The sequence below is a fragment of the Rutidosis leptorrhynchoides genome, chromosome 11, assembly GCF_046630445.1.
Source record: "Rutidosis leptorrhynchoides isolate AG116_Rl617_1_P2 chromosome 11, CSIRO_AGI_Rlap_v1, whole genome shotgun sequence".
NCBI classification, from domain to species: domain Eukaryota; kingdom Viridiplantae; phylum Streptophyta; class Magnoliopsida; order Asterales; family Asteraceae; genus Rutidosis; species Rutidosis leptorrhynchoides.
The window spans coordinates 106,981,968-106,996,511 of NC_092343.1; the positions used below are offsets into that span (position 1 = coordinate 106,981,968).

A 14,544-nucleotide genomic window follows, 5' to 3' on the forward strand; every position below is an offset into this window, starting at 1 on the left:
CTGGAACTGGTACATTCAGAGCCCTTGACGAAGATGGACATGTGTCTTCAGAAGAAGAAACTTCTCAAGAAGTAATAGAACTTCAAAGTCGGTTACTAGAAGCTCAGGAGAAAATTAAGGAATTGGAACATGAACGGGCGCAATGGAACCCTAATACCACTGCGTTAAATACAACCTTTCCTCCTAACTTTTATAATCAAGCCGGTGGCAGTTCTCAGTCACAATTTCTACAAAATACCTATCAAAACTATCAAATGCCATTTCCATTTAACCAGACTTTTCCTAATCAAATGATGTACCCATTTCAAGTCCCTGAGACAAGAAGGAAGTGTACCTATAAACATTTTATAGACTGCAAACCTCCTGAGTACAGTGGTCACACAAACCCTACAATGACCCTTAATTGGCTAAGAGAAGTAGAGAGAGCGTTGGAAGCAAGTTTTTGTGAGCCTGAATGTGACGATCGCTCCAAATCCATATGGACAATACGTCATTCATTGATTTCATTGCGAGGTATTTGACCTCTATATGATACGTTTTATAAACATTGCATTCTTTTGAAAAGGCACACCATAAATGAATATTTAAATCAAAGGTTTTCGAAATCTGATGATTTCTACATATAGACAATCACCGTAAATAATAGTTTACAATAGTACTTCAGTTGACAATGCAGTCAAAATAAGATACATGGTGATGATTTGGTGAATGCAACGTTTCCTTGAAAAGTATGTCATGTAAGACTCCATGCACATAGCTTGTCTAACATATAAGCAACAGCGGAAGACTTCTACTAAACCTGAGAATAAACATGCTAACAAGTGTCAACACAAAGGTTGGTGAGTTCATAGTTTTATTGTTTCGTATAATCTGTATGTAAAAGTGAATCACAAGATTTTAGTTGTTTCATCCAGAAACGTTTATTAATAGATTATATAAAAATGGATCACAAGATTTCATTTGTTTCATCCAGAAACATTTATCAATAGATTCTACATAACAGAACACCCTGGTAACTAAACTTTAACGTTATAATGATAAATAACCCATTCGTTTTAATACACGCAAACCAACGTATCCTAAACTCAAATAACACACGTCCGTTAAAAGGCTAGCGCTCTAGCTCGGACGGGGATGTCAAGCCCTATGGATCCATATACTATTATTCGCGCCCACCAGTCCACATCCTATGTACTGGCAGTTACTAGTTACCAAAGCTAAGGGATTTTCGGTTTAAACTCAGTGTAGAATTAAGTATGTACTTGTATCCATTGCGTTTAAAATAAATTGCATGTATTCTCAGCCCAAAAATATATATTGCAAAAGCAATTAAAAAGGGAGCAATGAAACTCACGCATATAAATATTGTATATCGGTTAACAAAGCATTTGCATGTATTCTCAGCCCAAAAATGTAGAGAGTAAAAGGGATCATATGAAACTCACACAAAATCAGTTTTAGTATTTGTATCCATTTAGTAAAACAGATATAAAAGCATTGCATGTATTCTCAGCCCAAAAATGTAAAGAGAAAAAGGGATCATATGAAACTCACCTTAGCAGCGTATAAAGTCGTTCACCAAAATGTGATCGAAACTCGGATTACCAAATAACCGTAGATCTCAACGTATCAGTATTGAGATTCAATATTGTAGAAAAGTACGTAGACGTAACGGAGATGATAAACACTAGGTTTGATTCATAAATATACCCCCCGAACATTACCCATAACCTCCTTGGCAATAACCCATAATTTCCTTAGCTCTAGCTTGCTTGTAAATTTATTTTAAAAGTGACACGATCATAACCTCGTCGTAGTATTTTATGTATAATACTAATAATATTACTAATAATAATTAGATTAATAATAATATTAATCTTAATAATAATAATAATAATAATAATAATAATAATAATAATAATAATAATAATAATAATAATAATAATAATAATAATATTAAATAAAATAAATAAATATCTACGGAGTAATTAAAATAAGATCAGAAACAGAAATGATCGGGTATTTATAGTTGTGGCCTGTCCCTGGTGTCCATGCGATCGCATGGCTGGGAAGGCTATATCCCATGCGATCGCATGGGCCGGCTGTCCAGCACACAATCCTTTTGTTTTCTTGCTTGTCGACATATTTTAATATTAATATAATATATATAATTTATATAATTAATTATATATTATATTAAATTCATGTGCATAGTTGATTTGTAATTTTTGTCCCGAAAAGTCGTACGTCGTCACTCGACTTACGTCCCGGTTCCGGTTTTTCGAACGCCCTTTCGTACGCTGAGAAAACTAGTTCTTTTCGTTTCGTGACTCTTACCTTTGTCAAAATATAGTCTTAAATCATTCATAAACTATACCACTGTAGCAAAGTTACTGTAGCAATTCACTGTAGCAAAGTCAATTTTTACTGTAGCAATTTCATTGTAGCAAATAGTGATTTTCGAAAACACTGTAGCATTTTGGGTACTGTAGCAATTTGAAAATACTGTAGTAAATTAGTGTTTTACTGGTTCATCTTAAATGCTTTAGTTAACTTATCTAAATATCAATCGAATCAATAAACGAATGTTACTATCGTTTACTAAATAACTTGAAACTATATATATGTATATATCTTTTTAATATACATAAATCAATTTTTAAATACACATTGGAAGTTATTTATAAATAAATTTTAATAATAAATATTTCAACTTATCATATATATTCAAATAGATATTTAAACCAATAAGTTTAATGTACGATATCAAATAATTAATACATTGTTACCTTTTCAAGTTATAGTATATATGTATTTATTTACATATAATTGTTCGCGAATCGTCGAAAACAACCGAAGGGTATTTAAATATATAAAAGTAGTTCAAAAATTTTGAGATTTAGTTTTACAGACTTTGCTTATCGTGTCGGAAATGTTAATCATACAAAGATTAAGTTTAAATTTGGTCAGAAATTTCCGGGTCATCACAGTACCTACCCGTTAAAGAAATTTCGTCCCGAAATTTGAGTGAGGTCGTCATGGCTAACAATAAAAATGTTTTAATGATGAATATGAGTTGATAATAGAGTTTTATCACCGTTAAATAATATGGATAAAACAATCCAATTACTCGAAGCGTATGAGGGAAGTTATCGTAATAAAGTGAAATACAGAATAGAGATGCGACTTTATCTCTTGACGTAGTAAAGATTGATTTTCGGAATTTAAGGAATAGAAAATCTTCATAATCTAAATAAAATTTGATTCTTCGGAATTTGCGGAAATTAGGATTTTCTTTGATTAAATGCGTAATCTGCCTCGATTGCTATGTCTGATATTTCGTTATAAATTGACCTCTTCCATTTCATTTATTTTCACCACTCCTATAATCTTCTTTCTTATTTCATACATCCCAATAGATTGTAAAAATGCTTAATCCAGTTCTGATTCTTGATATTTTCTTGGCTGTCATATCATTCATTCTTCTTTTTCATCTGCCACCAGAGGAGGTTATTTTCTTCTACTATTACCTTGGGGTTATAGTGTTTTTCATTCTCCGGTGTCTTTATATTGCTATACGCATTGATATTCACGGTTTGTAATTTCGGGGTTGTTATCGGGCTTTATGTTCTCCATTATATTTCGGAGCTTCATGCTTTCGTTTTCTCTTCCCGACCTTAAGTCAAGCGAATAATGGTTCAGAATTTGTAGGTATGAATTTCGGATGAACATAATTAATGTTCTAAGAAATAAATTGTAATGGCACGATCTTGATTTGTCAAATTACCAGAATATCTGGAAAAGACCGAATCATCAAGAAATATATTTTCTTGATATATTTAGAGATTATATAGAATGAAAGAGTTATGTAACATGGTTTATGATGAGGGTATGATCTATGAACCTTTATCACGTTCCATTAGAAACTCAGCATGATTTACTGTAATATAATCACGTTGATCAAGTGTCATTATATTATACTAACTCATGCTTCAGTTCTCAATATTACTTCAAAACATCCATTTTTTTTTCCAGATTTTAGAAACTAAAATAGTTTCTTTTATGATGTAACACAGATAGTGTGAAGAGATGAATGATTTCCGATAAGAATAGGTATGAAGATATCTTCAGAAATATCGAGAATATTTATAATGAAAGATACGATGATATCTTAGAATTCCTAATATCAGAGGATGATGAAGAATATTATCCGCAAGGGTTTAGATTCGGAAGCAAGGTATTCGTTAATGGCTTCAGCAGATACTGAATCATTTGGATTCTTTGAAGGCAGGTTTATTCTTTGTGATTTATCCACAGCCTCCTTCATACTTTGCTCAATTCGTTTTCCAGTTCCAAACCTTCTATTTTTCTCAGTTTTACCACCATACTATTCTTTATCATCAAACTTTTGACTGTTAAGATCGTTTACAGTTTTTTTTTCTTTTCTGCTTCATCAACATTTTTCTGAAATTCGGAGAACTAGTTTCGTAGTTTGGGGTGTTTTTCGGAAACTTCACATTCGAAGTATGTAAGTCCAGGAGGTAGTTGTTATATGTACACATATAACTGTTGGCGTAGACGTGCTACAAGATTTCAAAATACTGATTGCTAATTCCCGATAGTTGGTATGGCAATTTCCGTTACAAGATGTGGATGAGTACATGATACGGTTTCAATGAGTATAAGGATTTTTCAGAAGGTCAAAGATCAATGAAGTTGTTGGTAAATTTACTGCTAATGTGGTGGAACATGAAAGGTTCCCCAGTAACAAAAACGTATATGCCAAAATTACAAGTCTGAAAGGTCGTCGTTGACTGGTTGAATGGTTGATAATACTGGATACTTTGAAAAGAAATTGCAAGGTTATTTTCAGTAATAACAATGCTAAAGGATCTTTCACATTTTTGAAGTCAAAGTATAGCTTTGAAAGATGTAGAGATCTAAGAATGATGTCACCCGTTAAATCTTGACTTGGATTCTGATCCGTCAATATTAGAATATGTAATTGAATTTGTATGGATACGATTGTATATCGCTGTGAGCATAGTTAATAATTTTTGAATCAAATTTGAAGAATGTACAGTATAACATATTAATTGTGAACTTATATATTTCCCGGGAATTACCTACCCGTTAAAGATTTCACAAGTAATATTTTGTACAAAAGAATTTTTATTACCATCTTTATAAAAATATATGTATGTATATTTTCTTCAGATGTAATACAGATTTGATGAGTTAATATCATATTAAGCTCATTTGATTTTTGACTTGAATTAGAAATGAATAATATCTAAAACATTAAAGATTTAATAATCTTTACGGAGTATTTCACTAATGTAATCAATACTCAGTTTTATTGATATTTTCTCAGTGAATCATGTTGGTGCTCATGGAACTCTTGCTAACTTCGCAAGGTACGAATGATGTTTTCTAGAAAGTTTCGAATACATCGAAGATGAAAGTATAAAATCAACCATATAATTGAATAATATACTTAGTTTATTATGAACTGGAATTCATTGAGTTGGAAACAGAGATTGTAGTTAACGATGGTTAAGTCATTAACGAAGGATGTATATCATAGCATATTAGTAATATGAATTAACCGAGTAGTACCCACCAGTTAAGATTCGCACGTAATAACTTGGTACGAAAAGATTTATTTTGATTTCAAAATTCATATATACATAAAATTTCTTCAGGGGAAATAAGTTAATACTTCATCGGTTATTGTTGCTGGTATTTCTTGGTAACTACGATGCGTATGACATTGATGTTCAAGGTACATATTGTGATGTTGAGGCTTGCGGTGCGGATGTTGTTGGTGGTGGTAATGGTACTGTTGGTGTTGTTGTCGATGGTACTGTTGATGCCGGTGATTCTGCTGGTGCTTGTAACCTTTGCACCATATTCTCCAAAGCCACTACCCGAGCGCGAAGCTCGTTGACTTCTTCTACTACACCAAGATGATTGGCAGTTCGGACGAGCAGATGAATAAAATCCAGAATTTGAGAGAGTATATGATCATGACGAGATATTCTGGAGATGAGAGAGAAAACGGTATTGCGGTGCGGAGAGTAAAAGGGATCATATGAAACTCACACAAAATCAGTTTTAGTATTTGTATCCATTTAGTAAAACAGATATAAAAGCATTGCATGTATTCTCAGCCCAAAAATGTAAAGAGAAAAAGGGATCATATGAAACTCACCTTAGCAGCGTATAAAGTCGTTCACCAAAATGTGATCGAAACTCGGATTACCAAATAACCGTAGATCTCAACGTATCAGTATTGAGATTCAATATTGTAGAAAAGTACGTAGACGTAACGGAGATGATAAACACTAGGTTTGATTCATAAATATACCCCCCGAACATTACCCATAACCTCCTTGGCAATAACCCATAATTTCCTTAGCTCTAGCTTGCTTGTAAATTTATTTTAAAAGTGACACGATCATAACCTCGTCGTAGTATTTTATGTATAATACTAATAATATTACTAATAATAATTAGATTAATAATAATATTAATCTTAATAATAATAATAATAATAATAATAATAATAATAATAATAATAATAATATTAAATAAAATAAATAAATATCTACGGAGTAATTAAAATAAGATCAGAAACAGAAATGATCGGGTATTTATAGTTGTGGCCTGTCCCTGGTGTCCATGCGATCGCATGGCTGGGAAGGCTATATCCCATGCGATCGCATGGGCCGGCTGTCCAGCACACAATCCTTTTGTTTTCTTGCTTGTCGACATATTTTAATATTAATATAATATATATAATTTATATAATTAATTATATATTATATTAAATTCATGTGCATAGTTGATTTGTAATTTTTGTCCCGAAAAGTCGTACGTCGTCACTCGACTTACGTCCCAGTTCCGGTTTTCCGAACGCCCTTTCGTACGCTGAGAAAACTAGTTCTTTTCGTTTCGTGACTCTTACCTTTGTCAAAATATAGTCTTAAATCATTCATAAACTATACCACTGTAGCAAGTTACTGTAGCAATTCACTGTAGCAATTTACTATACCACTGTAGCAATTCACTGTAGCAAAGTCAATTTTTACTGTAGCAATTTCATTGTAGCAAATAGTGATTTTCGAAAACACTGTAGCATTTTGGGTACTGTAGCAATTTGAAAATACTGTAGTAAATTAGTGTTTTACTGGTTCATCTTAAACGCTTTAGTTAACTTATCTAAATATCAATCGAATCAATAAACGAATGTTACTATCGTTTACTAAATAACTTGAAATTATATATATGTATATATCTTTTTAATATACATAAATCAATTTTTAAATACACATTGGAAGTTATTTATAAATAAATTTTAATAATAAATATTTCAACTTATCATATATATTCAAATAGATATTTAAACCAATAAGTTTAATGTACGATATCAAATAATTAATACATTGTTACCTTTTCAAGTTATAGTATATATGTATCTATTTACATATAATTGTTCGCGAATCGTCGAAAACAACCGAAGGGTATTTAAATATATAAAAGTAGTTCAAAAATTTTGAGATTTAGTTTTACAGACTTTGCTTATCGTGTCGGAAATGTTAATCATACAAAGATTAAGTTTAAATTTGGTCAGAAATTTCCGGGTCATCACACTGAATCTATGGTACTGTTTGCTAGTAGGCTTCTCAAAGGTGCAGCAATGGAGTGGTGGGATTCTATTACTGCATATTTACCCAAAGAACAGATCAGTCAGATAACTTGGGAACAGTTCGCTGCTAAGGTTCGTGAGCAGTATTGTTCTGATTATGAGATGGAAAGATTGAAAACTGAGTTCCTGAGTATGAAAATGACCGAAAGTATGACAATTGATGAGGTTTTCAGAGATTTTACATCGAAGTTAAGGTTTGTTCAACAGTGGGTACCGACTGAAAAGGATAAGATTCGGCATTTTATGCTGGTGATTAAGCCAGAATATAGAACAGTTGCGAGATTTGCAACCACATTGGCACAGGCTCATGAGATGGCTAAAGTTACTGAAGGTGATATAATGCCAGCGAAAAGAGAAAGTTCAAAAGGTGGATCTTTTGGGGGAAAATCAGAAGGTCAAACAGGTGGTCAGTCTGGTTAGCAGTCAAGTAAGCAATTAGGATTTCGTAGTAAGAAGTCAGGTGGGTTTAAACAGAAGAGTAAGTCTGGTATAAGCGGATCGGGTTCAAGTCATCCTGATTGGTGTAATGTTTGTAAGTCGACTCATGCCGGACTGTGTTCTCTAATGACCCGAAGATGTTTAAATTGTGGAGTGAAAGGTCATGAAGCAACAGCTTGTTCTTTTAAGCAAATGTTTGTTGGAGTTGCCATAAGGAAGGTCATAGATCGGCGGATTATCCATCTGCGTCAAGAGCCGATTCTGGGGCAGGGTCAGGGGAGAGGTCAGTTACTTCCGGGGGATCTTCTGCTTCTACTGCCGAGCAGAAGAGAAAGAATCCTCCAACAACAGAGGCAAGGGCGTTTCAAATGACGGTAGACGCTGCAACCGCTACCGATGACGTCATTACCGGTATGTTCTTGGTTAATTCCTTGCCAGCTCGTGTGTTATTTGATTCTAGAGTGAATCAATCTTTTATGTCATTAGGGTTCTGTGATAAGTTGAAGTTGCTTGTTAGGATGTTAGATGAGTCTTTGGGAATAGAAGTAGCTGATGGTAAAATGGTTCCATGCACATCATCTGTGTCTGGAATTACCATCGAAATCGACGGCCATTCTTTCCCTTTAACCTGTTTGCTGATGCCTATACCTAGCTTTGATGTAGTCATAGGCATGAATTGGTTAAGAGCTAATAGGGCTAATATTAAGTGTGATAAGAATATGATTTCTTTCCGTTTGGCCGATGGATCCCGAGTGATAGCTAGGGGAGAGCGCAGTGGATTTAACTTTCCTATGGTTTCCCTAATGAAAGTGATAGTGCTCCAAATGAACATATATTTAGTAGCAATATCGTTCCAATATGTAAAGTTTTTAAATGTAATTTCCTTATTTTTAGTTGTAATAGTTAAATAAATAAGTGCGAAGACGAAAGACGCAAATCGCTCGAAAATGAAGATTTAAAGACAAAAACGAAGATTTGAAAGACCAAAACGTCCAAAATGGTCAAACGTACAAGTTACACTCCAAGTGGTTCAATATATTGATGAGAAACGTCTCAAAATTACAAAAGTACAAGCCGCAAAATGCAAAGTACAAGATATTAAATTATACGAAAAGGCGTTAGAAAATCCGGAACCGAGACATGAACCAACTTTCAACGCTCGACGCAACGGAGCTAAAATTACAAGTTAACTATGCTCAAGAATATAATATAATATTTAAATAATTCATAATAAGAATAATAATAAATAATAAAAAGTTGTTAATTGAGCATAGTTAAGGGGTCATAAGTGAAAATTTCAAATCACCAATTGCCTATAAAATGGAATTCACGGAGTAATGAAAAAATACACCTTTCTTCATATTTCTTTCTCTCTTCTGTAATATGTAATATATATTTATATTATAATTTTAATATAAGTTAATTTTAATAATAAAGTTATGGTTTAGTTGGGTTATTGTAAGAAATATTTTACGGGTTTTAAGTCGAAATTCTGTCCGTGCAACGCTACGCGATTAATCATCACTGTAAGCTATGTTCTTCCTTTTTAATTTAATGTCTCGTAACTAAGTTATTATTATGCTTATTTGAGCCGAAGTAATCGTGATGTTGGGCTAAAATATTAAGACGGGGTTATTGAACTTTGTACCATAATTAAGGTTTGGGCAAAAGACCGACACTTGTGAAAATTGGACTATTGACTATTAATAGATGGGGGGTATTGTCTAATTGAGTGACAACTCATTGGAGTCTGTCGAACCTATCTTCAAATTAATTAACCTAATAATTAATAATGATTATGGTTCTCCTATTTAGTGACGTTGTCCTATTATAATCATTTAATTAATTATTCGGGTTGGGTAATTGATTATTCAAACTGATCAAGTGGGTAAATTAATATTCATATCTAATCAAAACAGGGGTGGATTACATAAAGTGATAACTGGTGTAATTGTTGACAGAAGTGATAACTGCGTCACAGTTTAAATCCTTAATTAGTTGGAATATTTGACTTCGGGTATAAGGGTAATTTGACGAGGACACTCGCACTTTATATTTATGACCGATGGACTATTATGGACAAAAACCAGATAGGTATCAAATAAACCAGGACAAAGGACAATTAACCCGAGTAACAATTAATTAAAATCAAAACGTCAAACATCATGATTACGAAAGTTTAAATAAGCATAATCCTTTTATTTCATATTCTATCGCAATTTTATTTATTGTTATTTTATTTATCGTCATTTATTTATTTTACGCACTTTAATTATTGTCATTTATCTTTACGCTTAAAAATATAAAATCGACAAACCGGTCATTAAACGGTAAAAACCCCCCCTTTTATAATAATATTACTACTTATATATATATATATATATATATATATATATATATATATATATATATATATATATATATATATATATATATATATATATATATATATATAAATATAGTTTTATAAAAATATAGTACGTAATCACTAGCACCCTGTGGAACGAACCGGACTTACTAAAAACTACACTACTCTACGATTAGGTACACTGCCTATAGTGTTGCAGCAAGGTTTAGGTATATCCCATCCGTAAATTAATAAAACTTGTGTCATATTTTGTAGTATTTCCTAGTAAAAATAATACTATTTCGTACCCTCACGCTACATCATCAAGTTTTTGGCGCCGCTTCCGGGGAGCGCTAAAACGCTATATTTTTAATTTATATCTGTAAAAATATAGTTATAAAAAAAAGTAATTTCGGGGACACTTTTTGTGTTTTCACGGGGTATTTAAGTTTTTTTTTTTAGTTTTTGATTGATTAAAGATATATTAATTTAAATATAATAATTTAATAAATATAATAATATAATAATATTGAAATAAAATATAACAATATAATAATATTTTAGAATCAAATTTGATACGTAAAAGTTTTAAAAGTTTTAAAAAGTCGTATTTATTAAATACTTCAGGGGTATATTATGTAACTTATAATTAATAATTTCTACAATGTCACTTTCATGTGAATAGTAAATTAATTAATTTCTTTCTTTTACTATTTTGAATCGTAAAAGTTTTAAAAAGTCGTATTTATTAAATATTTCAGGGGTATATTATGTAACTTGCAATTAATAACTTCTATCATGTCGTTTTCATGTGAATAGTAAATTAATTAATTTCTTTTCATTTACTATTCATGAATAGTAAATGAGTTAAAAAAAGTTTTGAAAAAAAAATAATAATAATAAAATTATTAATTCCTTTAAAAAAAAATTGGGTAAAAAAATCGTTTTTTTTTAAAGAAAAAAAAATTTCGTTTTAAAAAAAAAAAGTTGTGTAAAAAAAATCGTCTTTTAAAGAAAAAAAATCGTTTTTTTAAAGAAAAAAAATCGTTTTTTTAAAGAAAAAAAATCGTTTTTTTTTTAAAAAAAAAATTGTAAAAAAAATCATTTTTTTAAGAAAAATTTTTAAAAAAAAAGTTTTTAAAAAAATATATATAAAAAAAAAAATTTAAAAAAAGAACTTTTAAAATCCTTAAAAAACGAAATATAAAAAAAATAAAAAAAAAGGTTTTTTTTTATTACCTTTAGATTTTTAGACTCTAGTTACAATTTTTAGTATTAAGTTTAGTTTTGCCATAGTTATTTTTATTTCTAGAATTTTTAGGTTTGCCGTAAAATCCCTTAAGTGCTTATTCCTTAGACTAAGATTTATGTGCTTTAGAATTTTGCGACGCCGTTTTTCGCGCTACTTTCTTATTTTTATTTTTCGACGCCTATTTTTCGACCTTTTATTTTTCGACCTTTTTCGACCCGTTTTTTTTTTCTTTCTTATTTCTCGCTATTCTAGTTTTAGGATAAGATTTTTATTCTACTTCTTATCTAAATTTCTTAAAATTACGAAAATTTATTTTAAGTGGTTAAATTGATAGACATCAAAATTTTCTGGTTCGTAGTAATAGTTGGATTTGTACGTGGACCGGGTTATTGGAGCCAAACAGTACTCAATTATATTGAGACCAAACGAATCCTGCCCCTCTGCTGCATCTTTTGGCTATTCGAAACGTGGGCAAAATCAGAAAAGTCTATTAATTGGATAACTTATATAATTTTTCTTTCCTTTTAAAAACTAATAGGATATTCAGTGAATGCACCGAGTAAAACGTTCACCACCTTTCATACGTTCACCACCTATAACTCGATCAAGACATCTAGCCAATATTGTCGCCGTTGATTTTTCTTTAGAATCATCATCTAGTCGACCAAGAACTCCAACTCAAATTTCCGATAATCCATCTTGTGAACCCGACCTCACAATTGAGAATCCGGATAATATTCAGGGACAATTCCAAGATCCAGAACCACTAATCATTCCTCCTGAACCACAAACCATTAAATCAGAATCTTCTAGTGATTCGTATTCAACAAATTCAATTATGGAAAATCTGGAACCTCTAAGTATGGAAGACCGAATGAGAGCCACACGCACGGGCCAAGGTCACGCCATTATTAAGCCAGACAATAATGCGCCAGATTATGAAATCAAAGGACAAATCCTACACATGGTAACTAATCAGTGCCAATATAGTGGTGCGCCGAAGGAAGATCCAAACGAACATATTCGTATGTTTAATAGGATCTGTACACTATTCAAAATCCGAGAAGTTGATGATGAACAGATCTATCTCATGTTGTTTCCCTGGACTTTAAAGGGAGAAGCCAAAGATTGGTTAGAATCGTTACCTGAAGGGGCGATTGACACATGGGATGTTTTAGTTGAGAAATTTCTTAAAAGATTCTTTCCGGCATCTAAAGCCGTGAGACTTGAAGGAGAAATTGTTACGTTCACACAAAAGTCAAATGAAACTCTATATGAGGCGTGGACAAGATTTGGAAAGTTGTTGAGAGGATGTCCTCAACACGGTTTAGACACTTATCAAATAGTACAAATATTCTACCAAGGTGTCAACGTTGCTACACGAAAAGACATCGACATAACAGCTGGTGGTTCCATTATGAAGAAAACCACAACTGAAGCTTACAAAATTATTGATAACACAGCCTCCCACTCTCATGAGTGGCACCAAGAGAAAGATATATATCGTTCATCTAAAGTGGCTAGAGCCGATTCTAGACATAACTTTGATTCCGTTTCCGCAAAAATAGATGCTTTCGAGAGACGAATGGAAAAGATGAATAAAGATATTCACGCAATACGAATCAGTTGTGAGCAATGCGGTGGACCACACTTAATGAAAGACTGTCACATTGAACAAACGATGGAACAACGTGAGAATGTTGTCTACATGAACCAAAGGCTGGAAAATAGTTATCAGAATAATTATCAACCGCCAAGGCCAAACTTCAATCGAAATCAAAACATTCTTTACAATCCAAAAGGACCCGACAATAACTCGTATAACCAACAAGGTTCGAATAACCAACCAACTCAAAACAACACTTTCAATCAACAAAGACCTGGCTTGTATAAACCACCACAACAAACCGAAGAGAAAAAGTCAAATCTGGAAGAAGTGGTATTTAAGCTAGTTGAATCTCAAACACAATTTATTGAAACTCAAACTCAAACGAATGAGAGGTTTGATCAGTCATTTAGAACTCAACATGCTTCTATTTTGAATCTAGAAAAACAAGTAGGTACTCTTGTTAGATTGATGAGTGAAAGGAAACAAGGAAAGCTACCGAGTAATACTGAAGTAAATCCTCGGAATGAAAATGTTAATATGGTTTCAACAAATTCTGAAAAACCAGCATCAGAAGATGGGGAGGTTTTAGATGTAAGTAACAATGAAGAAGTTACACCACCACCACCATCACCCGAGTATGTAAAGCCAGTGGTGGCACCATACAGACCACCCATCCCGTTTCCAAGAAAAGGTATTGAGTATGAGCAAGTAATAGGTAATAAAGTTTGTGATACCTCTGGAAAGAAGAAGAAGAAGAATAAAAAAGTGCAAGAAACAAAAACAGTAGAAGTAAACCCGGTGAAGACAGTTCCACCAAATCCTCCACCTAGGGTAGGTGATCCGGGTGAATTTATTGTTCCTTGTCTACTTAGTGACTGTGTCATGTATGATGCACTAGCAGATTTAGGTTCAAGTGTGAGTGTTATGCCTCTTTCATTATATAAGAGATTAGATGTAGGTGAGTTAACTCCAACGGATATGAGTGTTCGACTCCTTGATCAAACCATTAAGCACCCAGTTGGAACTGCTGACAACCTAACCGTTCAAGTAGGTAATTTAACCTTTCTAGTCGAATTCATTGTCATTGACATAGAAGAGGACTCAAACGTTCCTCTAATTTTAGGTCGACCATTCTTAGCGTCCACCCGGGCGTTATTTGATGTAAGAAAGGGTAGAATGACACTTAG

General features: G+C 32.4%; 1 non-coding gene across 1 annotated transcript; it reads right to left on the bottom strand.

The window, feature by feature from the left end:
* Positions 1-12,970: 12,970 nt before the first annotated feature.
* On the bottom strand, positions 12,971-13,077 carry LOC139879049 (small nucleolar RNA R71). The gene has a single exon (XR_011769903.1). It is a non-coding gene; the product is annotated as a small nucleolar RNA R71 (small nucleolar RNA).
* Between the last annotated feature and the right edge of the window lie 1,467 nt (positions 13,078-14,544).